Source organism: Lithobates pipiens, unplaced genomic scaffold (genome assembly GCF_037356315.1).
Source record: "Lithobates pipiens isolate NorthernLeopardFrog02 unplaced genomic scaffold, aLitPip1_a1.2 Scaffold_30, whole genome shotgun sequence".
Classification (NCBI taxonomy): Eukaryota; Metazoa; Chordata; class Amphibia; order Anura; family Ranidae; genus Lithobates; species Lithobates pipiens.
The window spans coordinates 185,110,924-185,132,763 of NW_027507791.1; the positions used below are offsets into that span (position 1 = coordinate 185,110,924).

Sequence of the window (21,840 nt, forward strand, 5' to 3'; positions counted from 1 at the left end):
ATAATGGAAAAAAGCCTACAGCACCTGGTATTCCCAGGCGGTCTCCCATCCATTTACTAACCAGACCCGACCCTGCTTAGCATCCGAGATCAGACGAGATCGAGCGCATTCAGGGTGATGTAGGCGATCTGGCATCCTACTTACAACTCTCTTGACAAAAGCCAAGGTGGTCACCTCGGGCAATCGAGAGGAAAAATACAGCAGGTCGCCAAAGCCAACAACATAATGGAAAAAAGCCTACGGCACCTGGTATTCCCAGGCGGTCTCCCATGCAGGTACTAACCAGGCCCGACCCTGCTTAGCATCTGAGATCAGACGAGATCGAGCGCATTCAGGGTGATGTGGCCATAGGCGATCTTGAACCCTACTTACAACTCTCTTGACAAAAGCCAAGGTGGTCACCTCGGGCAATCGAGAGGAAAAATACAGCAGGTCGCCAAAGCCAACAACATAATGGAAAAAAGCCTACGGCACCTGGTATTCCCAGGCGGTCTCCCATCCAGGTACTAACCAGGCCCGACCCTGCTTAGCATCCGAGATCAGACGAGATCGAGCGCATTCAGGGTGATGTGACCGTAGGCGATCTTGCACCCTACTTACAACTCTCTTGACATAAGCCAAGGTGGTCACCTCGGGCAATCGAGAGGAAAAATACAGCAGGTCGCCAAAGCCAACAACATAATGGAAAAAAGCCTACGGCACCTGGTATTCCCAGGCGGTCTCCCATCCAGGTACTAACCAGGCCCGACCCTGCTTAGCATCTGAGATCAGACGAGATCGAGCGCATTCAGGGTGATGTGGCCATAGGCGATCTTGCACCCTACTTACAACTCTCTTGACAAAAGCCAAGGTGGTCACCTCGGGCAATCGAGAGGAAAAATACAGCAGGTCGCCAAAGCCAACAACATAATGGAAAAATCCCTACGGCACCTAGTATTCCCAGGCGGTCTCCCACCCAGGTACTAACCAGGCCCGACCCTGCTTAGCATCCGAGATCAGACGAGATTGAGCGCATTCAGGGTGATGTGGCCGTAGGCGATCTTGCACCCTACTTACAACTCTCTTGACAAAAGCCAAGGTGGTCACCTCAGGCAATCGAGAGGAAAAATACAGCAGGTCGCCAAAGCCAACAACATAATGTAAAAAAGCCTACGGCACCTAGTATTCTCAGGCGGTGTCCCATCCAGGTACTAACCAGGCCCGACCCTGCTTAGCATCCGAGATCAGACGAGATCGAGCGCATTCAGGGTGATGTGGCCGTAGGCGATCTTGTACCCTACTTACAACTCTCTTGACAAAAGCCAAGGTGGTCAGCTTGGGCAATCGAGAGGAAAAATACAGCAGGTCGCCAAAGCCAACAACATAATGGAAAAAAGCCTACGGCACCTGGTATTCCCAGTCGGTCTCCCATCCAGGTACTAACCAGGCCCGACCCTGCGTAGCATCCGAGATCAGACGAGATCAAGCGCATTCAGGGTGATGTGGCAGTAGGCAATCTTGCACCCTACTTACAACTCTCTTGACAAAAGCCAAGGTGGTCACCTCGGGCAATCGAGAGGAAAAATACAGCAGGTCGCCAAAGCCAACAACATAATGGAAAAAAGCCTACGGCACCTAGTATTCCCAGGCGGTCTCCCATGCAGGTACTAACCAGGCCCGACCCTGCTTAGCATCCAAGATCAGACGAGATCGAGCGCATTCAGAGTGATGTGGCTGTAGGCGATCTTGCACCCTACTTACAACTCTCTTGACAAAAGCCAAGGTGGTCACCTCGGGCAATCGAGAGGAAAAATACAGCAGGTCGCCAAAGCCAACAACATAATGGAAAAAAGCCTACGGCACCTAGTATTCCCAGGCGGTCTCCCATCCAGGTACTAACCAGGCCCGACCCTGCTTAGCATCCGAGATCAGACGAGATCGAGTGCATTCAGGGTGATGTGGCCGTAGGCGATCTTGCACCCTACTTACAACTCTCTTGACAAAAGCCAAGCTGGTCACCTCGGGCAATCGAGAGGAAAAATACAGCAGGTCGCCAAAGCCAACAACATAATGGAAAAAAGCCTACGGCACCTAGTATTCCCAGGCGGTCTCCCATCCAGGTACTAACCAGGCCCGACCCTGCTTAGTATCCGAGATCAGACAAGATCGAGCGCATTCAGGGTGATGTGGCCGTAGGCGATCTTGCACCCTACTTACAACTCTCTTGACAAAAGCCAAGATGGTCACCTCGGGCAATCGAGAGGAAAAATACAGCAGGTCGCCAAAGCCAACAACATAATGGAAAAAAGCCGACGGCACCTGGTATTCCCAGGCGGTCTCCCAAACAGGTACTAACTAGGCCAGACCCTGCTTAGCATGCGAGATCAGACGAGATCGAGCGCATTCAGAGTGATGTGGCCGTAGGCGATGTTGCCCCCTACTTACAACTCTCTTGACAAAAGCCAAGGTGGTCACCTCGGGCAATCGAGAGGAAAAATACAGCAGGTCTCCAAAGCCAACAACATAATGGAAAAAAGCCTACGGCACCTTTTATTCCCAGGCGGTCTCCCATCCAGGTACTAACCAGGCCCGACCCTGCTTAGCATCCAAGATCAGACGAGATCGAGCGCATTAAGGGTGATGTGGCCGCAGGCAGTTTTGCACCCTACTTACAACTCTCTTGACAAAAGCCAAGGTGGTCACCTCGGGCAATAGAGAGGAAAAATACAGCAGGTCGCCAAAGCCAACAACATAATGGAAAAAAGCCTACGGCACCTGGTATTCCCAGGCGGTCTCCCATCCAGGTACTAACCAGGCCCGGCCCTGCTTAGCATCCGAGATCAGACGAGATCAAGCGCATTCAGGGTGATGTGGCCATAGGCAATCTTAAGCCCTACTTACAACTCTCTTGACAAAAGCCAAGGTGGTCACCTCGGGCAATGAAGAGGAAAAATACAGCAGGTCGCCAAAGCCAACAACATAATGGAAAAAAGCCTACGGCACCTGGGATTCCCAGGCGGTCTCCCATCCAGGTACTAACCAGGCCCGACCCTGCTTAGCATCCGAGATCAGACGAGATCAAGCGCATTCAGGGTGATGTGGCCATAGGCGAGCTTGCACCCTACTTACAACTCTCTTGACAAAAGCCAAGGTGGTCACCTCGGGCAATCGAGAGGAAAAATACAGCAGGTCGCCAAAGCCAACAACGTAATGGAAAAAAGCCTACGGCACCTGGTATTCCCAGGCGGTCTCCCATCCAGGTACTAACCAGGCCCGACCCTGCTTAGCATCCGAGATCAGACGAGATCGAGCGCATTCAGGGTGATGTGGCCGTTGGCGATCTTGCACCCTACTTACAACTCTCTTGACAAAAGCCAAGGTGGTCACCTCGGGCAATCGAGAGGAAAAATACAGCAGGTCGCCAAAGCCAACAACGTAATGGAAAAAAGCCTACGGCACCTGGTATTCCCAGGCGGTCGCCCATCCAGGTACTAACCAGGCCCGACCCTGCTTAGCATCCGAGATCAGATGAGATCGAGCGCATTCAGGGTGATGTGGCCATAGCCAATCTTGCACCCTACTTACAACTATCTTGACAAAAGCCAAGGTGGTCACCTCGGGCAATCGAGAGGAAAAATACAGCATATCGCCAAAGCCAACAACATAATGGAAAAAAGCCTACGGCACCTGGTATTCGCAGGCGGTCTCCCATCCAGGTACTAACCAGGCCCGACCCTGCTTAGCATCCAAGATCAGACGAGATCGAGCGCATTCAGGGTGATGTGGCCGTAGGCGATCTTGCACCCTACTTAGAACTCTCTTGACAAAAGCCAAGGTGGTCACCTCGGGCAATCGAGAGGAAAAATACAGCAGGTCGCCAAAGCCAACAACATAATGGAAAAAAGCCTACGGCACCTGGTATTTCCAGGTGGTCTCCCATACAGGTACTAACCAGGCCCGACCCTGCTTAGCATCCGAGATCAGACGAGATCGAGCGCATTCAGGGTGATGTGGCCGTAGGCGATCTTGCACCCTACTTACAACTCTCTTGACAAAAGCCAAGGTGGTCACCTCGGGCAATCGAGAGGAAAAATACAGCTGGTCGCCAAAGCCAACAACATAATGGAAAAAAGCCTGCGGCACCTGGTATTCCCAGGCGGTCTCCCATCCAGGTACTAAGCAGGCCCGACCCTGCTTAGCATCCGAGATCAGATGAGATCGAGCGCAATCATGGTGATGTGGCCGTAGGCGATCTTGCTCCCTACTTACAACTCTCTTGACAAAAGCCAAGGTGGTCACCTCGGGCAATCGAGAGGAAAAATACAGCAGGTCGCCAAAGCCAACAACATAATGGAAAAAAGCCTACGGCACCTAGTATTCCCAGGCGGTCTCCCATCCAGGTACTAACCAGGCCCGACCCTGCTTAGCATCCGAGATCAGACGAGATCGAGCGCATTCAGGGTGATGTGGCCGTAGGCGGTCTTGCACCCTACTTACAACTCTCTTGACAAAAGCCAAGGTGGTCACCTCGGGCAATCAAGAGGAAAAATACAGCAGGTCGCTAAAGCCAACAACATAATGGAAAAAAGCCTACGGCACCTGGTATTCCCAGGCGGTCTCCCATCCAGGTACTAACCAGGCCCGACCCTGCTTAGCATCCGAGATCAGACGAGATTGAGCGCATTCAGGGTGATGTGGCCGTAGGCGATCTTGCACCCTACTTACAACTCTCTTGACAAAAGCCAAGGTGGTCACCTCGGGCAATCAAGAGGAAAAATACAGCAGGTCGCCAAAGCCAACAACATAATGGAAAAAAGCCTACGGCACCTGGTATTCCCAGGCGGTCTCCCATCCAGGTACTAACCAGGGCCGACCCTGCTTAGCATCCGAGATCAGACGAGATCGAGCACATTCAGGGTGATGTGGCCGTAGGTGAGCTTGCACCCTACTTACAACTCTCTTGACAAAAGCCAAGGTGATCACCTCGGGCAAACGAGAGGAAAAATACTGCAGGTCGCCAAAACCAACAACATGATGGAAAAAAGCCTACCGCACCTGGTATTCCCAGGCGGTCTCCCATCCAGGTACTAACCAGGCCCGACCCTGCTTAGCATCCGAGATCAGACGAGATCGAGAGCATTCAGGGTGATGTGGCCGTAGGCAATCTTAAGCCCTACTTACAACTCTCTTGACAAAAGCCAAGGTGGTCACCTCGGGCAATCAAGAGGAAAAATACAGCAGGTCGCCAAAGCCAACAACATAATGGAAAAAAGCCTACGGCACCTTTTATTCCCAGGCGGTCTCCCATCCAGGTACTAACCAGGCCCGACCCTGCTTAGCATCCAAGATCAGACGAGATCGAGCGCATTAAGGGTGATGTGGCCGCAGGCAGTTTTGCACCCTACTTACAACTCTCTTGACAAAAGCCAAGGTGGTCACCTCGGGCAATAGAGAGGAAAAATACAGCAGGTCGCCAAAGCCAACAACATAATGGAAAAAAGCCTACGGCACCTGGTATTCCCAGGCGGTCTCCCATCCAGGTACTAACCAGGCCCGGCCCTGCTTAGCATCCGAGATCAGACGAGATCAAGCGCATTCAGGGTGATGTGGCCATAGGCAATCTTAAGCCCTACTTACAACTCTCTTGACAAAAGCCAAGGTGGTCACCTCGGGCAATGAAGAGGAAAAATACAGCAGGTCGCCAAAGCCAACTACATAATGGAAAAAAGCCTACGGCACCTGGGATTCCCAGGCGGTCTCCCATCCAGGTACTAACCAGGCCCGACCCTGCTTAGCATCCGAGATCAGACGAGATCAAGCGCATTCAGGGTGATGTGGCCATAGGCGAGCTTGCACCCTACTTACAACTCTCTTGACAAAAGCCAAGGTGGTCACCTCGGGCAATCGAGAGGAAAAATACAGCAGGTCGCCAAAGCCAACAACATAATGGAAAAAAGCCTACGGCACCTGGTATTCCCAGGCGGTCTCCCATCCAGGTACTAACCAGGCCCGACCCTGCTTAGCATCCGAGATCAGACGAGATCGAGCGCATTCAGGGTGATGTGACCGTAGGCGATCTTGCACCCTACTTACAACTCTCTTGACATAAGCCAAGGTGGTCACCTCGGGCAATCGAGAGGAAAAATACAGCAGGTCGCCAAAGCCAACAACATAATGGAAAAAAGCCTACGGCACCTGGTATTCCCAGGCGGTCTCCCATCCAGGTACTAACCAGGCCCGACCCTGCTTAGCGTCTGAGATCAGACGAGATCGAGCGCATTCAGGGTGATGTGGCCATAGGCGATCTTGCACCCTACTTACAACTCTCTTGACAAAAGCCAAGGTGGTCACCTCGGGCAATCGAGAGGAAAAATACAGCAGGTCGCCAAAGCCAACAACATAATGGAAAAATCCATACGGCACCTAGTATTCCCAGGCGGTCTCCCACCCAGGTACTAACCAGGCCCGACCCTGCTTAGCATCCGAGATCAGACGAGATTGAGCGCATTCAGGGTGATGTGGCCGTAGGCGATCTTGCACCCTACTTACAACTCTCTTGACAAAAGCCAAGGTGGTCACCTCAGGCAATCGAGAGGAAAAATACAGCAGGTCGCCAAAGCCAACAACATAATGTAAAAAAGCCTACGGCACCTAGTATTCTCAGGCGGTCTCCCATCCAGGTACTAACCAGGCCCGACCCTGCTTAGCATCCGAGATCAGACGAGATCGAGCGCATTCAGGGTGATGTGGCCGTAGGCGATCTTGTACCCTACTTACAACTCTCTTGACAAAAGCCAAGGTGGTCAGCTTGGGCAATCGAGAGGAAAAATACAGCAGGTCGCCAAAGCCAACAACATAATGGAAAAAAGCCTACGGCACCTGGTATTCCCAGTCGGTCTCCCATCCAGGTACTAACCAGGCCCGACCCTGCGTAGCATCCGAGATCAGACGAGATCAAGCGCATTCAGGGTGATGTGGCAGTAGGCAATCTTGCACCCTACTTACAACTCTCTTGACAAAAGCCAAGGTGGTCACCTCGGGCAATCGAGAGGAAAAATACAGCAGGTCGCCAAAGCCAACAACATAATGGAAAAAAGCCTACGGCACCTAGTATTCCCAGGCGGTCTCCCATGCAGGTACTAACCAGGCCCGACCCTGCTTAGCATCCAAGATCAGACGAGATCGAGCGCATTCAGAGTGATGTGGCTGTAGGCGATCTTGCACCCTACTTACAACTCTCTTGACAAAAGCCAAGGTGGTCACCTCGGGCAATCGAGAGGAAAAATACAGCAGGTCGCCAAAGCCAACAACATAATGGAAAAAAGCCTACGGCACCTAGTATTCCCAGGCGGTCTCCCATCCAGGTACTAACCAGGCCCGACCCTGCTTAGCATCCGGGATCAGACGAGATCGAGTGCATTCAGGGTGATGTGGCCGTAGGCGATCTTGCACCCTACTTACAACTCTCTTGACAAAAGCCAAGCTGGTCACCTCGGGCAATCGAGAGGAAAAATACAGCAGGTCGCCAAAGCCAACAACATAATGGAAAAAAGCCTACGGCACCTAGTATTCCCAGGCGGTCTCCCATCCAGGTACTAACCAGGCCCGACCCTGCTTAGTATCCGAGATCAGACAAGATCGAGCGCATTCAGGGTGATGTGGCCGTAGGCGATCTTGCACCCTACTTACAACTCTCTTGACAAAAGCCAAGATGGTCACCTCGGGCAATCGAGAGGAAAAATACAGCAGGTCGCCAAAGCCAACAACATAATGGAAAAAAGCCGATGGCACCTGGTATTCCCAGGCGGTCTCCCAAACAGGTACTAACTAGGCCAGACCCTGCTTAGCATGCGAGATCAGACGAGATCGAGCGCATTCAGAGTGATGTGGCCGTAGGCGATGTTGCCCCCTAATTACAACTCTCTTGACAAAAGCCAAGGTGGTCACCTCGGGCAATCGAGAGGAAAAATACAGCAGGTCTCCAAAGCCAACAACATAATGGAAAAAAGCCTACGGCACCTTTTATTCCCAGGCGGTCTCCCATCCAGGTACTAACCAGGCCCGACCCTGCTTAGCATCCAAGATCAGACGAGATCGAGCGCAGTAAGGGTGATGTGGCCGCAGGCAGTTTTGCACCCTACTTACAACTCTCTTGACAAAAGCCAAGGTGGTCACCTCGGGCAATAGAGAGGAAAAATACAGCAGGTCGCCAAAGCCAACAACATAATGGAAAAAAGCCTACGGCACCTGGTATTCCCAGGCGGTCTCCCATCCAGGTACTAACCAGGCCCGGCCCTGCTTAGCATCCGAGATCAGACGAGATCAAGCGCATTCAGGGTGATGTGGCCATAGGCAATCTTAAGCCCTACTTACAACTCTCTTGACAAAAGCCAAGGTGGTCACCTCGGGCAATGAAGAGGAAAAATACAGCAGGTCGCCAAAGCCAACTACATAATGGAAAAAAGCCTACGGCACCTGGGATTCCCAGGCGGTCTCCCATCCAGGTACTAACCAGGCCCGACCCTGCTTAGCATCCGAGATCAGACGAGATCAAGCGCATTCAGGGTGATGTGGCCATAGGCGAGCTTGCACCCTACTTACAACTCTCTTGACAAAAGCCAAGGTGGTCACCTCGGGCAATCGAGAGGAAAAATACAGCAGGTCGCCAAAGCCAACAACGTAATGGAAAAAAGCCTACGGCACCTGGTATTCCCAGGCGGTCTCCCATCCAGGTACTAACCAGGCCCGACCCTGCTTAGCATCCGAGATCAGACGAGATCGAGCGCATTCAAGGTGATGTGGCCGTTGGCGATCTTGCACCCTACTTACAACTCTCTTGACAAAAGCCAAGGTGGTCACCTCGGGCAATCGAGAGGAAAAATACAGCAGGTCGCCAAAGCCAACAACGTAATGGAAAAAAGCCTACGGCACCTGGTATTCCCAGGCGGTCGCCCATCCGGGTACTAACCAGGCCCGACCCTGCTTAGCATCCGAGATCAGATGAGATCGAGCGCATTCAGGGTGATGTGGCCATAGGCAATCTTGCACCCTACTTACAACTATCTTGACAAAAGCCAAGGTGGTCACCTCGGGCAATCGAGAGGAAAAATACAGCATATCGCCAAAGCCAACAACATAATGGAAAAAAGCCTACGGCACCTGGTATTCGCAGGCGGTCTCCCATCCAGGTACTAACCAGGCCCGACCCTGCTTAGCATCCAAGATCAGACGAGATCGAGCGCATTCAGGGTGATGTGGCCGTAGGCGATCTTGCACCCTACTTAGAACTCTCTTGACAAAAGCCAAGGTGGTCACCTCGGGCAATCGAGAGGAAAAATACAGCAGGTCGCCAAAGCCAACAACATAATGGAAAAAAGCCTACGGCACCTGGTATTTCCAGGTGGTCTCCCATACAGGTACTAACCAGGCCCGACCCTGCTTAGCATCCGAGATCAGACGAGATCGAGCGCATTCAGGGTGATGTGGCCGTAGGCGATCTTGCACCCTACTTACAACTCTCTTGACAAAAGCCAAGGTGGTCACCTCGGGCAATCGAGAGGAAAAATACAGCTGGTCGCCAAAGCCAACAACATAATGGAAAAAAGCCTGCGGCACCTGGTATTCCCAGGCGGTCTCCCATCCAGGTACTAAGCAGGCCCGACCCTGCTTAGCATCCGAGATCAGATGAGATCGAGCGCAATCATGGTGATGTGGCCGTAGGCGATCTTGCTCCCTACTTACAACTCTCTTGACAAAAGCCAAGGTGGTCACCTCGGGCAATCGAGAGGAAAAATACAGCAGGTCGCCAAAGCCAACAACATAATGGAAAAAAGCCTACGGCACCTAGTATTCCCAGGCGGTCTCCCATCCAGGTACTAACCAGGCCCGACCCTGCTTAGCATCCGAGATCAGACGAGATCGAGCGCATTCAGGGTGATGTGGCCGTAGGCGGTCTTGCACCCTACTTACAACTCTCTTGACAAAAGCCAAGGTGGTCACCTCGGGCAATCGAGAGGAAAAATACAGCAGGTCGCTAAAGCCAACAACATAATGGAAAAAAGCCTACGGCACCTGGTATTCCCAGGCGGTCTCCCATCCAGGTACTAACCAGGCCCGACCCTGCTTAGCATCCGAGATCAGACGAGATTGAGCGCATTCAGGGTGATGTGGCCGTAGGCGATCTTGCACCCTACTTACAACTCTCTTGACAAAAGCCAAGGTGGTCACCTCGGGCAATCAAGAGGAAAAATACAGCAGGTCGCCAAAGCCAACAACATAATGGAAAAAAGCCTACGGCACCTGGTATTCCCAGGCGGTCTCCCATCCAGGTACTAACCAGGGCCGACCCTGCTTAGCATCCGAGATCAGACGAGATCGAGCACATTCAGGGTGATGTGGCCGTAGGCGAGCTTGCACCCTACTTACAACTCTCTTGACAAAAGCCAAGGTGATCACCTCGGGCAAACGAGAGGAAAAATACTGCAGGTCGCCAAAACCAACAACATGATGGAAAAAAGCCTACCGCACCTGGTATTCCCAGGCGGTCTCCCATCCAGGTACTAACCAGGCCCGACCCTGCTTAGCATCCGAGATCAGACGAGATCGAGAGCATTCAGGGTGATGTGGCCGTAGGCAATCTTAAGCCCTACTTACAACTCTCTTGACAAAAGCCAAGGTGGTCACCTCGGGCAATCAAGAGGAAAAATACAGCAGGTCGCCAAAGCCAACAACATAATGGAAAAAAGCCTACGGCACCTTTTATTCCCAGGCGGTCTCCCATCCAGGTACTAACCAGGCACGACCCTGCTTAGCATCCAAGATCAGACGAGATCGAGCGCATTAAGGGTGATGTGGCCGCAGGCAGTTTTGCACCCTACTTACAACTCTCTTGACAAAAGCCAAGGTGGTCACCTCGGGCAATAGAGAGGAAAAATACAGCAGGTCGCCAAAGCCAACAACATAATGGAAAAAAGCCTACGGCACCTGGTATTCCCAGGCGGTCTCCCATCCAGGTACTAACCAGGCCCGGCCCTGCTTAGCATCCGAGATCAGACGAGATCAAGCGCATTCAGGGTGATGTGGCCATAGGCAATCTTAAGCCCTACTTACAACTCTCTTGACAAAAGCCAAGGTGGTCACCTCGGGCAATGAAGAGGAAAAATACAGCAGGTCGCCAAAGCCAACTACATAATGGAAAAAAGCCTACGGCACCTGGGATTCCCAGGCGGTCTCCCATCCAGGTACTAACCAGGCCCGACCCTGCTTAGCATCCGAGATCAGACGAGATCAAGCGCATTCAGGGTGATGTGGCCATAGGCGAGCTTGCACCCTACTTACAACTCTCTTGACAAAAGCCAAGGTGGTCACCTCGGGCAATCAAGAGGAAAAATACAGCAGGTCGCCAAAGCCAACAACATAATGGAAAAAAGCCTACGGCACCTGGTATTCCCAGGCGGACTCCCATCCAGGTACTAACCAGGCCCGACCCTGCTTAACATCCGAGATCAGACGAGATCGAGTGCATTCAGGGTGATGTGGCCGTAGGCGATCTTGCACCCTACTTACAACTCTCTTGACGAAAGCCAAGGTGGTCACCTCGGGCAATCGAGAGGAAAAATACAGCAGGTCGCCAAAGCCAACAACATAATGGAAAAAAGCCTACGGCACCTAGTATTTCCAGGCGGTCTCCCATCCAGGTACTAACCAGGCCCGACCCTGCTTAGCATCCGAGATCAGATGAGATCGAGTGCATTCAGGGTGATGTGGCCATAGGCGATCTTGCACCCTACTTACAACTATCTTGACAAAAGCCAAGGTGGTCACCTCGAGCAATCGAGAGGAAAAATACAGCATATCGCCAAAGCCAACAACATAATGGAAAAAAGCCTACGGCACCTGGTATTCGCAGGCGGTCTCCCATCCAGGTACTAACCAGGCCCAACCCTGCTTAGCATCCGAGATCAGACGAGATCGAGCGCATTCAGGGTGATGTGGCCGTAGGCGATTTTGCACCCTACTTACAACTCTCTTGACAAAAGCCAAGGTGGTCACCTCGGGCAATCGAGAGGAAAAATACAGCAGGTCGCCAAAGCCAACAACATAATGGAAAAAAGCCTACGGCACCCGGTTTTCCCAGGCGGTCTCCCATCCAGGTACTAACCAGGCCCGGCCCTGCTTAGCATTCGATATCAGACGAGATCGAGCGCATTCAGGGTGATGTGGCCATAGGCAATCTTAAGCCCTACTTACAACTCTCTTGACGAAAGCCAAGGTGGTCACCTCGGGCAATCGAGAGGAAGAATACAGCAGGTCGCCAAAGCCAACAACATAATGGAAAAAAGCCTACGGCACCTAGTATTCCCAGGCGGTCTCCCATCCAGGTACTAACCAGGCCCGACCCTGCTTAGCATCCGAGATCAGACGAGATCGAGCGCATTCAGGGTGATGTGGCCGTAGGCGGTCTTGCCCCCTACTTACAACTCTCTTGACAAAAGCCAAGGTGGTCACCTCGGGCAATCGAGAGGAAAAATACAGCAGGTCGCCAAAGCCAACAACATAATGGAAAAAAGCCTACAGCACCTGGTATTCCCAGACGGTCTCCCATCCAGGTACTAACCAGGCCCGACCCTGCTTATCATCCGAGATCAGACGAGATCGAACGCATTCAGGGTGATGTGGCCGTAGGCGATCTTGCACCCTGCTTACAACTCTCTTGACAAAAGTCAAGGTGGTCACCTCGGGCAATCGAGAGGAAAAATACAGCAGGTCGCCAAAGCCAACAACATAATGGAAAAAAGCCTACGGCTCCTGGTATTCCCAGACGGTCTCCCATCCAGGTACTAACCAGGCGCGACCCTGCTTACCATCCGAGATCAGACGAGATCGAGCGCATTCAGGGTGATGTGCCTGCAGGCGATCTTGCAACCTACTTACAACTCTCTTGACAAAAGCCAAGGTGGTCACCTCGGGCAATCGAGAGGAAAAATACAGCAGGTCGCCAAAGCCAACAACATAATGGAAAAAAGCCAACGGCACCTGGTATTCCCAGGCGGTCTCCCATCCAGGTACTAACCAGGCGCGACCCTGCTTAGCATCCGAGATCAGACGAGATCGAGCGCATTCAGGGTGATGTGGCCATAGGCGGTCTTGCAGCCTACTTACAACTCTCTTGACAAAAGCCAAGGTGGTCACCTCGGGCAATCGAGAGGAAAAATACAGCAGGTCGCCAAAGCCAACAACATAATAGAAAAAAGCCTACAGCACCTGGTATTCCCAGGCGGTCTCCCATCCAGGTACTAACCAGGCCCGACCCTGCTTATCATCCGAGATCAGACGAGATCGAGCGCATTCAGGGTGATGTGGCCGTAGGCGATCTTGCACCCTACTTACAACTCTCTTGACAAAAGCCAAGGTGGTCACCTCGGGCAATCGAGAGGAAAAATGCAACAGGTCGCCAAAGCCAACAACATAATGGAAAAAAGCCTACGGCACCTGGTATTCCCAGGCGGTCTCCCATCCAGGTACTAACCAGGCCCGACCCTGCTTAGCATCCGAGATCAGACGAGATCGAGCGCATTCAGGGTGATGTGGCAGTAGGTAATCTTGCACCCTACTTACAGCTCTCTTGACAAAAGCCAAGGTGGTCACCTCGGGCAATCGAGAGGAAAAATACAGCAGGTCGCCAAAGCCAACAACATAATGGAAAAAAGCCTACGGCACCTGGTATTCCCAGGCGGTCTACCATCCAGGTACTAACCAGGCCCGACACTGCTTAGCATCCGAGAGTCAGACGAGATCAAGCGCATTCAGGGTGATGTGGCAGTAGGCGATCTTGCACCCTACTTACAACTCTCTTGACAAAAGCCAAGGTGGTCACCTCGGGCAATCGAGAGGAAAAATACAGCAGGTCGCCAAAGCCAACAACATAATAGAAAAAAGCCTACAGCACCTGGTATTCCCAGGCGGTCTCCCATCCAGGTACTAACCAGGCCCGACCCTGCTTATCATCCGAGATCAGACGAGATCGAGCGCATTCAGGGTGATGTGGCCGTAGGCGATCTTGCACCCTACTTACAACTCTCTTGACAAAAGCCAAGGTGGTCACCTCGGGCAATCGAGAGGAAAAATGCAACAGGTCGCCAAAGCCAACAACATAATGGAAAAAAGCCTACGGCACCTGGTATTCCCAGGCGGTCTCCCATCCAGGTACTAACCAGGCCCGACCCTGCTTAGCATCCGAGATCAGACGAGATCGAGCGCATTCAGGGTGATGTGGCAGTAGGTAATCTTGCACCCTACTTACAGCTCTCTTGACAAAAGCCAAGGTGGTCACCTCGGGCAATCGAGAGGAAAAATACAGCAGGTCGCCAAAGCCAACAACATAATGGAAAAAAGCCTACGGCACCTGGTATTCCCAGGCGGTCTACCATCCAGGTACTAACCAGGCCCGACACTGCTTAGCATCCGAGAGTCAGACGAGATCAAGCGCATTCAGGGTGATGTGGCAGTAGGCGATCTTGCACCCTACTTACAACTCTCTTGACAAAAGCCAAGGTGGTCACCTCGGGCAATCGAGAGGAAAAATATAGCAGGTCGGCAAAGCCAACAACATAATGGAAAAAAGCCTATGGCACCTGGTATTCCCAGGCGGTCTCCCATTCAGGTTCTAACCAGGCCCGACCCTGCTTAGCATCCGAGATCAGACGAGATCGAGCGCATTCAGGGTGATGTGGCCGTAGGCAATCTTGCACCCTACTTACAACTCTCTTGACGAAAGCCAAGGTGGTCACCTCAGGCAATCGAGAGGAAAAATACAGCAGGTCGCCAAAGCCAACAACATAATGGAAAAAAGCCTACGGCACCTGGTATTCCCAGGCGGTCTCCCATCCAGGTACTAACCAGGCCCGACCCTGCGTAGCATCCAAGATCAGACGAGATCGAGCGTATTCAGGGTGATGTGGCCGTAGGCGATCTTGCACCCTACTTACAACTCTCTTGACAAAAGCCAAGGTGGTCACCTCGGGCAATCGAGAGGAAAAATACAGCAGGTCGCCAAAGCCAACAACATAATGTAAAAAAGCCTACGGCACCTGGTATTCCCAAGCGGTCTCCCATCCAGGTACTAACCAGGCCCGACCCTGCTTAGCATCCGAGATCAGACGAGATTGAGCGCATTCAGGGTGATGTGGCTGTAGGCGATCTTGCGCCCTACTTACAACTCTCTTGACAAAAGCCAAGGTGGTCACCTCGGGCAATCGAGAGGAAAAATACAGCAGGTCGCCAAAGCCAACAACATAATGTAAAAAAGCCTACGGCACCTGGTATTCCCAGGCGGTCTCCCATCCAGGTACTAGCCAGGCCCGACCCTGCTTAGCATCTGAGATCAGACGAGATCGAGCGCATTCAGGGTGATGTGGCTGTAGGCAATCTTGCATCCTACTTACAACTCTCTTGACAAAAGCCAAGGTGGTCACCTCGGGCAATCAAGAGGAAAAATACAGCAGGTCGCCAAAGCCAACAACATAATGGAAAAAAACCTACAGCACCTGGTATCCCTGGTGGTCTCCCATTCAGGTACTAACCAGGCCCGACGCTGCTTAGCATCCGAGATCAGACGAGATCGAGCGCATTCAGGGTGATGTGGCCGTAGGCGATCTTGCACCCTACTTACAACTCTCTTGACAAAAGCCAAGGTGGTCACCTCGGGCAATCGAGAGGAAAAATACAGCAGGTCGCCAAAGCCAACAACATAATGGAAAAAAGCCTACGGCACCTGGTATTCACAGGCGGTCTGCCATCCAGGTACTAACCAGGCCCGACACTGCTTAGCATCCGAGATCAGATGAGATCGAGCGCATTCAGGGTGATGTGGCCGTAGGCGATCTTGCACCCTACTTACAACTCTCTTGACAAAAAGCCAAGGTGGTCACCTCGGGCAATCGAGAGGAAAAATACAGCAGGTCGCCAAAGCCAACAACATAATGGAAAAAAGCCTATGGCACCTGGTATTCCCAGGCGGTCTCCCATCCAGGTACTAACCAGGCCCGACCCTGCTTAGCATCCGAGATCAGACGAGATCAAGCGCATTCAGGGTGATGTGGCCGTAGGCAATCTTGCACCCTACTTACAACTCTCTTGACGAAAGCCAAGGTGGTCACCTCAGGTAATCGAGAGGAAAAATACAGCAGGTCGCCAAAGCCAACAACATAATGGAAAAAAGCCTACGGCACCTGGTATTCCCAGGCGGTCTCCCATCCAGGTACTAACCAGGCCCGACCCTGCTTAGCATCCGAGATCAGACGAGATCGAGCGCATTCAGGGTGATGTGGCCGTAGGCGATCTTGCACCCTACTTACAACTCTCTTGACAAAAGCCAAGGTGGTCACCTCGGGCAATCGAGAGAAAAAATACAGCAGGTCGCCAAAGCCAACAACATAATGGAAAAAAGCCTACGGCACCTGGTATTCCCAGGAGGTCTCCCATCCAGGTACTAACCAGGCCCGACCTTGCTTAGCATCCGAGATCAGATGAGATCGAGCGCATTCAGGGTGATGTGTCCGTAGGCGATCTTGTACCCTACTTACAACTCTCTTGACAAAAGCCAAGGTGGTCACCTCGGGCAATCGAGAGGAAAAATACAGCAGGTCGCCAAAGCCAACAACATAATGGAAAAAAGCCTACGGCACCTGGTATTCCCAGGCGGTCTCCCATCCAGGTACTAACCAGGCACGACCCTGCTTAGCATGCGAGATCAGACAAGATCAAGCACATTCAAGGTGATGTGGCCGTAAGCGATCTTGTACCCTACTTACAACTCTCTTGACAAAAGCCAAGGTGGTCACCTCGGGCAATCGTGAGGAAAAATACAGCAGGTCGCCAAAGCCAACAACATAATGGAAAAAAGCCTACGGCACCTGGTATTCCAAGGCGGTCTCCCATCCAGGTACTAAACAGGCCCGACCCTGCTTAGCATCCGGGATCAGACGAGATCAAACGCATTCAGGGTGATGTGGCCGTAAGCGATCTGGCACCCTACTTACAACTCTCTTGACAAAAGCCAAGGTGGTCACCTTGGGCAATCGAGAGGAAAAATACAGCAGGTCGCCAAAGCCAACGACATAATGGAAAAAAGCCTACGGCACCTGGTATTCCCAGGCGGTCTCCCATCCAGGTACTAACCAGGCCCGACCCTGCTTAGCATCCGAGATCAGACAAAATCGAGCGCATTCAGGGTGATGTGGCCGTAGGCGATCTTGCACCCTACTTACAACTCTCTTGACAAAAGCCAAGGTGGTCACCCCGGCAATCAAGAGGAAAAATACAGCAGGTCGCCAAAACCAACAACATAATGGAAAAAAGCCTACGGCACCTGGTATTCCCAGGCGGTCTCCCATCCAGGTACTAACCAGGCCCGACCCTGCTTAGCATCCGAGATCAGACGAGATCGAGCGCATTCAGGGTGATGTGGCCGTAGGCGATCTTGCACCCTACTTACAACTCTCTTGACAAAAGCCAAGGTGGTCACCTCGGGCAATCGAGAGGAAAAATACAGCAGGTCGCCAAAGCCAACAACATAATGGAAAAAAGCCTACGGCACCTAGTATTCCCAGGCGGTCTCCCATCCAGGTACTAACCAGGCCCGACCCTGCTTAGCATCCGAGATCAGACGAGATCGAGCGCATTCAGGGTGATGTGGCCGTAGGCGATCTGGCACCCTACTTACAACTCTCTTGACAAAAGCCAAGGTGGTCACCTCGGGCAATCGAGAGAAAAAATACAGCAGGTCGCCAAAGCCAACAACATAATGGAAAAAAGCATACGGCACCTGGTATTCCCAGGAGGTCTCCCATCCAGGTACTAACCAGGCCCGACCTTGCTTAGCATCCGAGATCAGACGAGATCTAGCGCATTCAGGGTGATGTGTCCGTAGGCAATCTTGCATCCTACTTACAACTCTCTTGACAAAAGCCAAGGTGGTCACCTCGGGAAATCGAGAGGAAAAATACAGCAGGTCGCCAAAGCCAACAACATAATGGAAAAAAGCCTACGGCACCTGGTATTCCCAGGCGGTCTCCCATCCAGGTACTAACCAGGCACGACCCTGCTTAGCATCCGAGATCAGACGAGATCGAGCGCATTCAGGGTTATGTGGCCGTAGGCAATCTTGCACCCTACTTATAACTCTCTTGACAAAAGCCAAGGTGGTCACCTTGGGCAATCGAGAGGAAAAATACAGCAGGTCGCCAAAGCCAACAACATAATGGAAAAAAGCCTACGGCACCTGGTATTCCCAGGCGGTCTCCATATCCAGGTACTAACCAGGCCCGACCCTGCTTAGCATCCGAGATCAGACGAGATCAAGCGCATTCAGGGTGATGTGGCCGTAGGCGATCTTGCACCCTACTTAGAACTCTCTTGACAAAAGCCAAGGTGGTCACCTCGGGCAATCGAGAGGAAAAATACAGCAGGTCGCCAAAGCCAACAACATAATGGAAAAAAGCCTACGGCACCTGGTATTCCCAGGCGGTCTCCCATCCGGGTACTAACAAGGCCCGACCCTGCTTAGCATCCGAGATCAGACGAGAGCGAGCGCATTCAGGGTGATGTGGCCGTAGGCGATCTTGCATCCTACTTACAACTCTCTTGACAAAAGCCAAGGTGGTCACCTCGGGCAATCGAGAGGAAAAATACAGCAGGTCGCCAAAGCCATCAACATAATGGAAAAAAGCCTACGGCACCTGGTATTCGCCGGCGGTCTCCCATCCAGGTACTAACCAGGCCCGACCCTGCTTAGCATCCAAGATCAGACGAGATCGAGCGCATTCAGGGTGATGTGGCCGTAGGCGATCTTGTACCCTACTTACAACTCTCTTGACAAAAGCCAAGGTGGTCACCTCGGGCAATCGAGAGGAAAAATACAGCAGGTCGCCAAAGCCAACAACATAATGGAAAAAAGCCTACGGCACCTGGTATTTCCAGGTGGTCTTCCATCCAGGTACTAACCAGGCCCAACCATGCTTAGCATCCAAGATCAGACGAGATCGAGCGCATTCAGGGTGATGTGGCCGTAGGCGATCTTGCCCCCTACTTACAACTCTCTTGACAAAAGCCAAGGTGGTCACCTCGGGCTATGGAGAGGAAAAATACAGCAGGTCGCCAAAGCCAACAACATAATGGAAAAAAGCCTACGGCACCTGGTATTCCCAGGCGGTCTCCCATCCAGGTACTAACCAGGCCCGACCCTGCTTAGCATCTGAGATCAGACGAGATCGAGCGCATTCAGGGTGATGTGGCCGCAGGCAATCTTGCACCCTACTTACAACTCTCTTGAAAAAAGCCAAGGTGGTCACCTCGGGCAATCGAGAGGAAAAATACAGCAGGTCGCCAAAGCCAAAAACATAATGGAAAAAAGCCTACGGCACCTGGTATTCCCAGGCGGTCTCCCATCCAGGTACTAACCAGTCCAGACCCTGCTTAGCATCCGATATCAGACGAGATCGAGCGCATTCAGGGTGATGTGGCCGTAGGCGATCTTGCACCCTACTTACAACTCTCTTGACGAAAGCCAAGGTGGTCACCTGGGGCAATCGAGAGGAAAAATACAGCAGGTCGCCAAAGCCAACAACATAATGGAAAAAAGCCTACGGCACCTGGTATTCCCAGGCGGTCTCCCATCCAGGTACTAACCAGGCCCAACCCTGCTTAGCATCCGAGATCAGACGAGATCGAGCGCATTAAGGGTGATGTGGCCGCAGGGAATTTTGCACCCTACTTACAACTCTCTTGACAAAAGCCAAGGTGGTCACCTCGGGCAATCGAGAGGAAAAATACAGCAGGTCGCCAAAGCCAACAACATAATGGAAAAAAGCCTACGGCACCTGGTATTCACAGGCGGTCTGCCATCCAGGTACTAACCAGGCCCGACACTGCTTAGCATCCGAGATCAGACGAGACCGAGCGCATTCAGGGTGATGTGGCCGTAGGCGATCTTGCACCCTACTTACAACTCTCTTGACAAAAGCCAAGGTGGTCACCTCGGGCAATCGAGAGGAAAAATACAGCAGGTCGCCAAAGCCAACAACATAATGGAAAAAAGCCTACGGCACCTAGTATTCCCAGGCGGTCTCCCATCCAGGTACTAACCAGGCCCGACCCTGCTTAGCATCCGAGATCAGACGAGATCGAGCGCATTCAGGGTGATGTGGCAGTAGGCGATCTTGCACCCTACTTACAACTCTCTTGACAAAAGCCAAGGTGGTCACCTCGGGCAATCGAGAGGAAAAATACAGCAGGTCGCCAAAGCCAACAACATAATGGAAAAAAGCCTATGGCACCTGGTATTCCCAGGCGGTCTCCCATTCAGGTACTAACCAGGCCCGACCCTGCTTAGCATCCGAGATCATACGAGATCGAGCGCATTCAGGGTGATGTGGCCGTAGGCAATCTTGCACCCTACTTACAACTCTCTTGACGAAAGCCAAGGTGGTCACCTCAGGCAATCGAGAGGAAAAATACAGCAGGTCGCCAAAGCCAACAACATAATGGAAAAAAGCCTACGGCACCTGGTATTCCCAGGCGGTCTCCCATCCAGGTACTAACCAGGCCCGACCCTGCGTAGCATCCAAGATCAGACGAGATCGAGCGCATTCAGGGTGATGTGGCCGTAGGCGATCTTGCACCCTACTTACAACTCTCTTGACAAAAGCCAAGGTGGTCACCTCGGGCAATCGAGAGGAAAAATACAGCAGGTCGCCAAAGCCAACAACATAATGGAAAAAAGCCTACGGCACCTGGTATTCCCAAGCGGTCTCCCATCCAGGTACTAACCAGGCCCGACCCTGCTTAGCATCCGAGATCAGACGAGATTGAGCGCATTCAGGGTGATGTGGCTGTAGGCGATCTTGCACCCTACTTACAACTCTCTTGACAAAAGCCAAGGTGGTCACCTCGGGCAATCGAGAGGAAAAATACAGCAGGTCGCCAAAGCCAACAACATAATGTAAAAAAGCCTACGGCACCTGGTATTCCCAGGCGGTCTCCCATCCAGGTACTAACCAGGCCCGACCCTGCTTAGCATCTGAGATCAGACGAGATCGAGCGCATTCAGGGTGATGTGGCTGTAGGCAATCAAGCATCCTACTTACAACTCTCTTGACAAAAGCCAAGGTGGTCACCTCGGGCAATCAAGAGGAAAAATACAGCAGGTCGCCAAAGCCAACAACATAATGTAAAAAAACCTACAGCACCTGGTATCCCTGGTGGTCTCCCATTCAGGTACTAACCAGGCCCGACGCTGCTTAGCATCCGAGATCAGACGAGATCGAACGCATTCAGGGTGATGTGGCCGTAGGCGATCTTGCACCCTACTTACAACTCTCTTGACAAAAGCCAAGGTGGTCACCTCGGGCAATCGAGAGGAAAAATACAGCAGGTCGCCAAAGCCAACAACATAATGGAAAAAAGCTTACGGCACCTGGTATTCCCAGGCGGTCTCCCATCCAGGTACTAACCAGGCCCAACCCTTCTTAGCATCCGAGATCAGGCGAGATCAAGCGCATTAAGGGTGATGTGGCCGCTGGCAATTTTGCACCCTACTTACAACTCTCTTGACAAAAGTCAAGGTGGTCACCTCGGGCAATCGAGAGGAAAAATACAGCAGGTCGCCAAAGCCAACAACATAATGGAAAAAAGCCTACGGCACCTGGTATTCACAGGCGGTCTGCCATCCAGGTACTAACCAGGCCCGACACTGCTTAGCATCCGAGATCAGATGAGATCGAGCGCATTCAGGGTGATGTGGCCGTAGGCGATCTTGCACCCTACTTACAACTCTCTTGACAAAAGCCAAGGTGGTCACCTCGG

General features: G+C 52.3%; 57 non-coding genes and 39 pseudogenes across 57 annotated transcripts; all 96 read right to left on the reverse strand.

Annotated features, from left to right (window-relative positions):
- Positions 1-12: 12 nt before the first annotated feature.
- Positions 13-125, reverse strand: LOC143949477 (5S ribosomal RNA; annotated as a pseudogene).
- A 109-nt stretch (positions 126-234) lies between these two features.
- On the reverse strand, positions 235-353 carry LOC143954290 (5S ribosomal RNA). The gene has a single exon (XR_013269295.1). It is a non-coding gene; the product is annotated as a 5S ribosomal RNA (ribosomal RNA).
- Positions 354-462: 109 nt separating this feature from the next.
- On the reverse strand, positions 463-581 carry LOC143945207 (5S ribosomal RNA). The gene has a single exon (XR_013265097.1). It is a non-coding gene; the product is annotated as a 5S ribosomal RNA (ribosomal RNA).
- A 109-nt stretch (positions 582-690) lies between these two features.
- On the reverse strand, positions 691-809 carry LOC143952452 (5S ribosomal RNA). Its single transcript, XR_013267628.1, has one exon. It is a non-coding gene; the product is annotated as a 5S ribosomal RNA (ribosomal RNA).
- A 109-nt stretch (positions 810-918) lies between these two features.
- Positions 919-1,037, reverse strand: LOC143945275 (5S ribosomal RNA; annotated as a pseudogene).
- A 109-nt stretch (positions 1,038-1,146) lies between these two features.
- On the reverse strand, positions 1,147-1,265 carry LOC143954289 (5S ribosomal RNA). Its single transcript, XR_013269294.1, has one exon. It is a non-coding gene; the product is annotated as a 5S ribosomal RNA (ribosomal RNA).
- A 109-nt stretch (positions 1,266-1,374) lies between these two features.
- LOC143946094 (5S ribosomal RNA) lies at positions 1,375-1,493 on the reverse strand (annotated as a pseudogene).
- Positions 1,494-1,602: 109 nt separating this feature from the next.
- On the reverse strand, positions 1,603-1,721 carry LOC143946152 (5S ribosomal RNA; annotated as a pseudogene).
- Positions 1,722-1,830: 109 nt separating this feature from the next.
- LOC143945501 (5S ribosomal RNA) lies at positions 1,831-1,949 on the reverse strand. Its single transcript, XR_013265124.1, has one exon. It is a non-coding gene; the product is annotated as a 5S ribosomal RNA (ribosomal RNA).
- Positions 1,950-2,058: 109 nt separating this feature from the next.
- On the reverse strand, positions 2,059-2,177 carry LOC143944256 (5S ribosomal RNA; annotated as a pseudogene).
- A 109-nt stretch (positions 2,178-2,286) lies between these two features.
- On the reverse strand, positions 2,287-2,405 carry LOC143948095 (5S ribosomal RNA; annotated as a pseudogene).
- Positions 2,406-2,514: 109 nt separating this feature from the next.
- LOC143946366 (5S ribosomal RNA) lies at positions 2,515-2,633 on the reverse strand (annotated as a pseudogene).
- Positions 2,634-2,742: 109 nt separating this feature from the next.
- LOC143951818 (5S ribosomal RNA) lies at positions 2,743-2,861 on the reverse strand. The gene has a single exon (XR_013267054.1). It is a non-coding gene; the product is annotated as a 5S ribosomal RNA (ribosomal RNA).
- A 109-nt stretch (positions 2,862-2,970) lies between these two features.
- LOC143951754 (5S ribosomal RNA) lies at positions 2,971-3,089 on the reverse strand. Its single transcript, XR_013266996.1, has one exon. It is a non-coding gene; the product is annotated as a 5S ribosomal RNA (ribosomal RNA).
- A 109-nt stretch (positions 3,090-3,198) lies between these two features.
- On the reverse strand, positions 3,199-3,317 carry LOC143950241 (5S ribosomal RNA). The gene has a single exon (XR_013265662.1). It is a non-coding gene; the product is annotated as a 5S ribosomal RNA (ribosomal RNA).
- A 109-nt stretch (positions 3,318-3,426) lies between these two features.
- LOC143951370 (5S ribosomal RNA) lies at positions 3,427-3,545 on the reverse strand. The gene has a single exon (XR_013266649.1). It is a non-coding gene; the product is annotated as a 5S ribosomal RNA (ribosomal RNA).
- A 109-nt stretch (positions 3,546-3,654) lies between these two features.
- Positions 3,655-3,773, reverse strand: LOC143953352 (5S ribosomal RNA). The gene has a single exon (XR_013268442.1). It is a non-coding gene; the product is annotated as a 5S ribosomal RNA (ribosomal RNA).
- A 109-nt stretch (positions 3,774-3,882) lies between these two features.
- On the reverse strand, positions 3,883-4,001 carry LOC143952708 (5S ribosomal RNA). Its single transcript, XR_013267859.1, has one exon. It is a non-coding gene; the product is annotated as a 5S ribosomal RNA (ribosomal RNA).
- A 109-nt stretch (positions 4,002-4,110) lies between these two features.
- LOC143944312 (5S ribosomal RNA) lies at positions 4,111-4,229 on the reverse strand (annotated as a pseudogene).
- A 109-nt stretch (positions 4,230-4,338) lies between these two features.
- On the reverse strand, positions 4,339-4,457 carry LOC143950548 (5S ribosomal RNA). The gene has a single exon (XR_013265905.1). It is a non-coding gene; the product is annotated as a 5S ribosomal RNA (ribosomal RNA).
- Positions 4,458-4,566: 109 nt separating this feature from the next.
- On the reverse strand, positions 4,567-4,685 carry LOC143951977 (5S ribosomal RNA). Its single transcript, XR_013267199.1, has one exon. It is a non-coding gene; the product is annotated as a 5S ribosomal RNA (ribosomal RNA).
- Positions 4,686-4,794: 109 nt separating this feature from the next.
- LOC143954806 (5S ribosomal RNA) lies at positions 4,795-4,913 on the reverse strand (annotated as a pseudogene).
- A 109-nt stretch (positions 4,914-5,022) lies between these two features.
- LOC143951719 (5S ribosomal RNA) lies at positions 5,023-5,141 on the reverse strand. The gene has a single exon (XR_013266964.1). It is a non-coding gene; the product is annotated as a 5S ribosomal RNA (ribosomal RNA).
- A 109-nt stretch (positions 5,142-5,250) lies between these two features.
- Positions 5,251-5,369, reverse strand: LOC143946367 (5S ribosomal RNA; annotated as a pseudogene).
- A 109-nt stretch (positions 5,370-5,478) lies between these two features.
- LOC143951820 (5S ribosomal RNA) lies at positions 5,479-5,597 on the reverse strand. Its single transcript, XR_013267056.1, has one exon. It is a non-coding gene; the product is annotated as a 5S ribosomal RNA (ribosomal RNA).
- A 109-nt stretch (positions 5,598-5,706) lies between these two features.
- Positions 5,707-5,825, reverse strand: LOC143951755 (5S ribosomal RNA). Its single transcript, XR_013266997.1, has one exon. It is a non-coding gene; the product is annotated as a 5S ribosomal RNA (ribosomal RNA).
- A 109-nt stretch (positions 5,826-5,934) lies between these two features.
- Positions 5,935-6,053, reverse strand: LOC143945219 (5S ribosomal RNA). Its single transcript, XR_013265098.1, has one exon. It is a non-coding gene; the product is annotated as a 5S ribosomal RNA (ribosomal RNA).
- Positions 6,054-6,162: 109 nt separating this feature from the next.
- On the reverse strand, positions 6,163-6,281 carry LOC143952070 (5S ribosomal RNA). Its single transcript, XR_013267282.1, has one exon. It is a non-coding gene; the product is annotated as a 5S ribosomal RNA (ribosomal RNA).
- A 109-nt stretch (positions 6,282-6,390) lies between these two features.
- On the reverse strand, positions 6,391-6,509 carry LOC143946622 (5S ribosomal RNA; annotated as a pseudogene).
- A 109-nt stretch (positions 6,510-6,618) lies between these two features.
- Positions 6,619-6,737, reverse strand: LOC143952541 (5S ribosomal RNA). Its single transcript, XR_013267708.1, has one exon. It is a non-coding gene; the product is annotated as a 5S ribosomal RNA (ribosomal RNA).
- A 109-nt stretch (positions 6,738-6,846) lies between these two features.
- LOC143946095 (5S ribosomal RNA) lies at positions 6,847-6,965 on the reverse strand (annotated as a pseudogene).
- A 109-nt stretch (positions 6,966-7,074) lies between these two features.
- LOC143946153 (5S ribosomal RNA) lies at positions 7,075-7,193 on the reverse strand (annotated as a pseudogene).
- A 109-nt stretch (positions 7,194-7,302) lies between these two features.
- On the reverse strand, positions 7,303-7,421 carry LOC143952672 (5S ribosomal RNA). Its single transcript, XR_013267826.1, has one exon. It is a non-coding gene; the product is annotated as a 5S ribosomal RNA (ribosomal RNA).
- Positions 7,422-7,530: 109 nt separating this feature from the next.
- Positions 7,531-7,649, reverse strand: LOC143944257 (5S ribosomal RNA; annotated as a pseudogene).
- A 109-nt stretch (positions 7,650-7,758) lies between these two features.
- Positions 7,759-7,877, reverse strand: LOC143948858 (5S ribosomal RNA; annotated as a pseudogene).
- Positions 7,878-7,986: 109 nt separating this feature from the next.
- Positions 7,987-8,105, reverse strand: LOC143947122 (5S ribosomal RNA; annotated as a pseudogene).
- Positions 8,106-8,214: 109 nt separating this feature from the next.
- Positions 8,215-8,333, reverse strand: LOC143951821 (5S ribosomal RNA). Its single transcript, XR_013267057.1, has one exon. It is a non-coding gene; the product is annotated as a 5S ribosomal RNA (ribosomal RNA).
- Positions 8,334-8,442: 109 nt separating this feature from the next.
- On the reverse strand, positions 8,443-8,561 carry LOC143951756 (5S ribosomal RNA). Its single transcript, XR_013266998.1, has one exon. It is a non-coding gene; the product is annotated as a 5S ribosomal RNA (ribosomal RNA).
- A 109-nt stretch (positions 8,562-8,670) lies between these two features.
- On the reverse strand, positions 8,671-8,789 carry LOC143951260 (5S ribosomal RNA). Its single transcript, XR_013266549.1, has one exon. It is a non-coding gene; the product is annotated as a 5S ribosomal RNA (ribosomal RNA).
- Positions 8,790-8,898: 109 nt separating this feature from the next.
- On the reverse strand, positions 8,899-9,017 carry LOC143948068 (5S ribosomal RNA). The gene has a single exon (XR_013265362.1). It is a non-coding gene; the product is annotated as a 5S ribosomal RNA (ribosomal RNA).
- Positions 9,018-9,126: 109 nt separating this feature from the next.
- LOC143953353 (5S ribosomal RNA) lies at positions 9,127-9,245 on the reverse strand. The gene has a single exon (XR_013268443.1). It is a non-coding gene; the product is annotated as a 5S ribosomal RNA (ribosomal RNA).
- Positions 9,246-9,354: 109 nt separating this feature from the next.
- Positions 9,355-9,473, reverse strand: LOC143952709 (5S ribosomal RNA). Its single transcript, XR_013267860.1, has one exon. It is a non-coding gene; the product is annotated as a 5S ribosomal RNA (ribosomal RNA).
- Positions 9,474-9,582: 109 nt separating this feature from the next.
- Positions 9,583-9,701, reverse strand: LOC143944313 (5S ribosomal RNA; annotated as a pseudogene).
- A 109-nt stretch (positions 9,702-9,810) lies between these two features.
- Positions 9,811-9,929, reverse strand: LOC143950549 (5S ribosomal RNA). Its single transcript, XR_013265906.1, has one exon. It is a non-coding gene; the product is annotated as a 5S ribosomal RNA (ribosomal RNA).
- A 109-nt stretch (positions 9,930-10,038) lies between these two features.
- LOC143951980 (5S ribosomal RNA) lies at positions 10,039-10,157 on the reverse strand. The gene has a single exon (XR_013267201.1). It is a non-coding gene; the product is annotated as a 5S ribosomal RNA (ribosomal RNA).
- A 109-nt stretch (positions 10,158-10,266) lies between these two features.
- LOC143952988 (5S ribosomal RNA) lies at positions 10,267-10,385 on the reverse strand. Its single transcript, XR_013268111.1, has one exon. It is a non-coding gene; the product is annotated as a 5S ribosomal RNA (ribosomal RNA).
- Positions 10,386-10,494: 109 nt separating this feature from the next.
- On the reverse strand, positions 10,495-10,613 carry LOC143951720 (5S ribosomal RNA). Its single transcript, XR_013266965.1, has one exon. It is a non-coding gene; the product is annotated as a 5S ribosomal RNA (ribosomal RNA).
- Positions 10,614-10,722: 109 nt separating this feature from the next.
- Positions 10,723-10,841, reverse strand: LOC143947049 (5S ribosomal RNA; annotated as a pseudogene).
- A 109-nt stretch (positions 10,842-10,950) lies between these two features.
- On the reverse strand, positions 10,951-11,069 carry LOC143951822 (5S ribosomal RNA). Its single transcript, XR_013267058.1, has one exon. It is a non-coding gene; the product is annotated as a 5S ribosomal RNA (ribosomal RNA).
- Positions 11,070-11,178: 109 nt separating this feature from the next.
- On the reverse strand, positions 11,179-11,297 carry LOC143951758 (5S ribosomal RNA). The gene has a single exon (XR_013267000.1). It is a non-coding gene; the product is annotated as a 5S ribosomal RNA (ribosomal RNA).
- A 109-nt stretch (positions 11,298-11,406) lies between these two features.
- On the reverse strand, positions 11,407-11,525 carry LOC143951096 (5S ribosomal RNA). The gene has a single exon (XR_013266400.1). It is a non-coding gene; the product is annotated as a 5S ribosomal RNA (ribosomal RNA).
- A 109-nt stretch (positions 11,526-11,634) lies between these two features.
- Positions 11,635-11,753, reverse strand: LOC143952074 (5S ribosomal RNA). The gene has a single exon (XR_013267286.1). It is a non-coding gene; the product is annotated as a 5S ribosomal RNA (ribosomal RNA).
- A 109-nt stretch (positions 11,754-11,862) lies between these two features.
- On the reverse strand, positions 11,863-11,981 carry LOC143950515 (5S ribosomal RNA). Its single transcript, XR_013265875.1, has one exon. It is a non-coding gene; the product is annotated as a 5S ribosomal RNA (ribosomal RNA).
- Positions 11,982-12,090: 109 nt separating this feature from the next.
- LOC143953406 (5S ribosomal RNA) lies at positions 12,091-12,209 on the reverse strand. The gene has a single exon (XR_013268491.1). It is a non-coding gene; the product is annotated as a 5S ribosomal RNA (ribosomal RNA).
- Positions 12,210-12,318: 109 nt separating this feature from the next.
- Positions 12,319-12,437, reverse strand: LOC143950550 (5S ribosomal RNA). The gene has a single exon (XR_013265907.1). It is a non-coding gene; the product is annotated as a 5S ribosomal RNA (ribosomal RNA).
- A 109-nt stretch (positions 12,438-12,546) lies between these two features.
- LOC143953398 (5S ribosomal RNA) lies at positions 12,547-12,665 on the reverse strand. The gene has a single exon (XR_013268484.1). It is a non-coding gene; the product is annotated as a 5S ribosomal RNA (ribosomal RNA).
- Positions 12,666-12,774: 109 nt separating this feature from the next.
- Positions 12,775-12,893, reverse strand: LOC143947632 (5S ribosomal RNA; annotated as a pseudogene).
- Positions 12,894-13,002: 109 nt separating this feature from the next.
- Positions 13,003-13,121, reverse strand: LOC143953187 (5S ribosomal RNA). Its single transcript, XR_013268292.1, has one exon. It is a non-coding gene; the product is annotated as a 5S ribosomal RNA (ribosomal RNA).
- Positions 13,122-13,230: 109 nt separating this feature from the next.
- On the reverse strand, positions 13,231-13,349 carry LOC143950511 (5S ribosomal RNA). The gene has a single exon (XR_013265871.1). It is a non-coding gene; the product is annotated as a 5S ribosomal RNA (ribosomal RNA).
- A 109-nt stretch (positions 13,350-13,458) lies between these two features.
- On the reverse strand, positions 13,459-13,577 carry LOC143953873 (5S ribosomal RNA). The gene has a single exon (XR_013268915.1). It is a non-coding gene; the product is annotated as a 5S ribosomal RNA (ribosomal RNA).
- Positions 13,578-13,686: 109 nt separating this feature from the next.
- LOC143948124 (5S ribosomal RNA) lies at positions 13,687-13,806 on the reverse strand (annotated as a pseudogene).
- Positions 13,807-13,915: 109 nt separating this feature from the next.
- LOC143950512 (5S ribosomal RNA) lies at positions 13,916-14,034 on the reverse strand. The gene has a single exon (XR_013265872.1). It is a non-coding gene; the product is annotated as a 5S ribosomal RNA (ribosomal RNA).
- A 109-nt stretch (positions 14,035-14,143) lies between these two features.
- On the reverse strand, positions 14,144-14,262 carry LOC143953874 (5S ribosomal RNA). Its single transcript, XR_013268916.1, has one exon. It is a non-coding gene; the product is annotated as a 5S ribosomal RNA (ribosomal RNA).
- A 109-nt stretch (positions 14,263-14,371) lies between these two features.
- Positions 14,372-14,491, reverse strand: LOC143948125 (5S ribosomal RNA; annotated as a pseudogene).
- Positions 14,492-14,600: 109 nt separating this feature from the next.
- LOC143944836 (5S ribosomal RNA) lies at positions 14,601-14,719 on the reverse strand (annotated as a pseudogene).
- A 109-nt stretch (positions 14,720-14,828) lies between these two features.
- On the reverse strand, positions 14,829-14,947 carry LOC143954617 (5S ribosomal RNA). The gene has a single exon (XR_013269592.1). It is a non-coding gene; the product is annotated as a 5S ribosomal RNA (ribosomal RNA).
- A 109-nt stretch (positions 14,948-15,056) lies between these two features.
- LOC143943748 (5S ribosomal RNA) lies at positions 15,057-15,175 on the reverse strand (annotated as a pseudogene).
- Positions 15,176-15,284: 109 nt separating this feature from the next.
- LOC143954952 (5S ribosomal RNA) lies at positions 15,285-15,403 on the reverse strand (annotated as a pseudogene).
- A 109-nt stretch (positions 15,404-15,512) lies between these two features.
- Positions 15,513-15,630, reverse strand: LOC143946942 (5S ribosomal RNA; annotated as a pseudogene).
- Positions 15,631-15,739: 109 nt separating this feature from the next.
- On the reverse strand, positions 15,740-15,858 carry LOC143943646 (5S ribosomal RNA; annotated as a pseudogene).
- Positions 15,859-15,968: 110 nt separating this feature from the next.
- On the reverse strand, positions 15,969-16,087 carry LOC143952727 (5S ribosomal RNA). The gene has a single exon (XR_013267876.1). It is a non-coding gene; the product is annotated as a 5S ribosomal RNA (ribosomal RNA).
- A 109-nt stretch (positions 16,088-16,196) lies between these two features.
- Positions 16,197-16,315, reverse strand: LOC143953978 (5S ribosomal RNA). Its single transcript, XR_013269011.1, has one exon. It is a non-coding gene; the product is annotated as a 5S ribosomal RNA (ribosomal RNA).
- Positions 16,316-16,424: 109 nt separating this feature from the next.
- Positions 16,425-16,543, reverse strand: LOC143952654 (5S ribosomal RNA). The gene has a single exon (XR_013267810.1). It is a non-coding gene; the product is annotated as a 5S ribosomal RNA (ribosomal RNA).
- Positions 16,544-16,652: 109 nt separating this feature from the next.
- LOC143946439 (5S ribosomal RNA) lies at positions 16,653-16,771 on the reverse strand (annotated as a pseudogene).
- A 109-nt stretch (positions 16,772-16,880) lies between these two features.
- Positions 16,881-16,999, reverse strand: LOC143947154 (5S ribosomal RNA; annotated as a pseudogene).
- A 109-nt stretch (positions 17,000-17,108) lies between these two features.
- On the reverse strand, positions 17,109-17,227 carry LOC143953069 (5S ribosomal RNA). The gene has a single exon (XR_013268185.1). It is a non-coding gene; the product is annotated as a 5S ribosomal RNA (ribosomal RNA).
- A 108-nt stretch (positions 17,228-17,335) lies between these two features.
- LOC143953991 (5S ribosomal RNA) lies at positions 17,336-17,454 on the reverse strand. Its single transcript, XR_013269022.1, has one exon. It is a non-coding gene; the product is annotated as a 5S ribosomal RNA (ribosomal RNA).
- Positions 17,455-17,563: 109 nt separating this feature from the next.
- Positions 17,564-17,682, reverse strand: LOC143950551 (5S ribosomal RNA). Its single transcript, XR_013265908.1, has one exon. It is a non-coding gene; the product is annotated as a 5S ribosomal RNA (ribosomal RNA).
- A 109-nt stretch (positions 17,683-17,791) lies between these two features.
- On the reverse strand, positions 17,792-17,910 carry LOC143945941 (5S ribosomal RNA; annotated as a pseudogene).
- Positions 17,911-18,019: 109 nt separating this feature from the next.
- On the reverse strand, positions 18,020-18,138 carry LOC143953386 (5S ribosomal RNA). Its single transcript, XR_013268473.1, has one exon. It is a non-coding gene; the product is annotated as a 5S ribosomal RNA (ribosomal RNA).
- Positions 18,139-18,247: 109 nt separating this feature from the next.
- Positions 18,248-18,367, reverse strand: LOC143946009 (5S ribosomal RNA; annotated as a pseudogene).
- A 109-nt stretch (positions 18,368-18,476) lies between these two features.
- Positions 18,477-18,595, reverse strand: LOC143944636 (5S ribosomal RNA; annotated as a pseudogene).
- A 109-nt stretch (positions 18,596-18,704) lies between these two features.
- Positions 18,705-18,823, reverse strand: LOC143943618 (5S ribosomal RNA; annotated as a pseudogene).
- Positions 18,824-18,932: 109 nt separating this feature from the next.
- Positions 18,933-19,051, reverse strand: LOC143944965 (5S ribosomal RNA; annotated as a pseudogene).
- A 109-nt stretch (positions 19,052-19,160) lies between these two features.
- On the reverse strand, positions 19,161-19,279 carry LOC143952661 (5S ribosomal RNA). The gene has a single exon (XR_013267816.1). It is a non-coding gene; the product is annotated as a 5S ribosomal RNA (ribosomal RNA).
- Positions 19,280-19,388: 109 nt separating this feature from the next.
- On the reverse strand, positions 19,389-19,507 carry LOC143946287 (5S ribosomal RNA; annotated as a pseudogene).
- A 109-nt stretch (positions 19,508-19,616) lies between these two features.
- LOC143953039 (5S ribosomal RNA) lies at positions 19,617-19,735 on the reverse strand. The gene has a single exon (XR_013268158.1). It is a non-coding gene; the product is annotated as a 5S ribosomal RNA (ribosomal RNA).
- A 109-nt stretch (positions 19,736-19,844) lies between these two features.
- On the reverse strand, positions 19,845-19,963 carry LOC143945674 (5S ribosomal RNA; annotated as a pseudogene).
- Positions 19,964-20,072: 109 nt separating this feature from the next.
- Positions 20,073-20,191, reverse strand: LOC143953955 (5S ribosomal RNA). The gene has a single exon (XR_013268990.1). It is a non-coding gene; the product is annotated as a 5S ribosomal RNA (ribosomal RNA).
- A 109-nt stretch (positions 20,192-20,300) lies between these two features.
- On the reverse strand, positions 20,301-20,419 carry LOC143953586 (5S ribosomal RNA). The gene has a single exon (XR_013268654.1). It is a non-coding gene; the product is annotated as a 5S ribosomal RNA (ribosomal RNA).
- A 109-nt stretch (positions 20,420-20,528) lies between these two features.
- LOC143954120 (5S ribosomal RNA) lies at positions 20,529-20,647 on the reverse strand. Its single transcript, XR_013269140.1, has one exon. It is a non-coding gene; the product is annotated as a 5S ribosomal RNA (ribosomal RNA).
- A 109-nt stretch (positions 20,648-20,756) lies between these two features.
- LOC143943751 (5S ribosomal RNA) lies at positions 20,757-20,875 on the reverse strand (annotated as a pseudogene).
- Positions 20,876-20,984: 109 nt separating this feature from the next.
- On the reverse strand, positions 20,985-21,103 carry LOC143954388 (5S ribosomal RNA). Its single transcript, XR_013269384.1, has one exon. It is a non-coding gene; the product is annotated as a 5S ribosomal RNA (ribosomal RNA).
- Positions 21,104-21,212: 109 nt separating this feature from the next.
- On the reverse strand, positions 21,213-21,330 carry LOC143947973 (5S ribosomal RNA; annotated as a pseudogene).
- A 109-nt stretch (positions 21,331-21,439) lies between these two features.
- On the reverse strand, positions 21,440-21,558 carry LOC143945782 (5S ribosomal RNA; annotated as a pseudogene).
- A 109-nt stretch (positions 21,559-21,667) lies between these two features.
- On the reverse strand, positions 21,668-21,786 carry LOC143943647 (5S ribosomal RNA; annotated as a pseudogene).
- Positions 21,787-21,840: the final 54 nt, after the last annotated feature.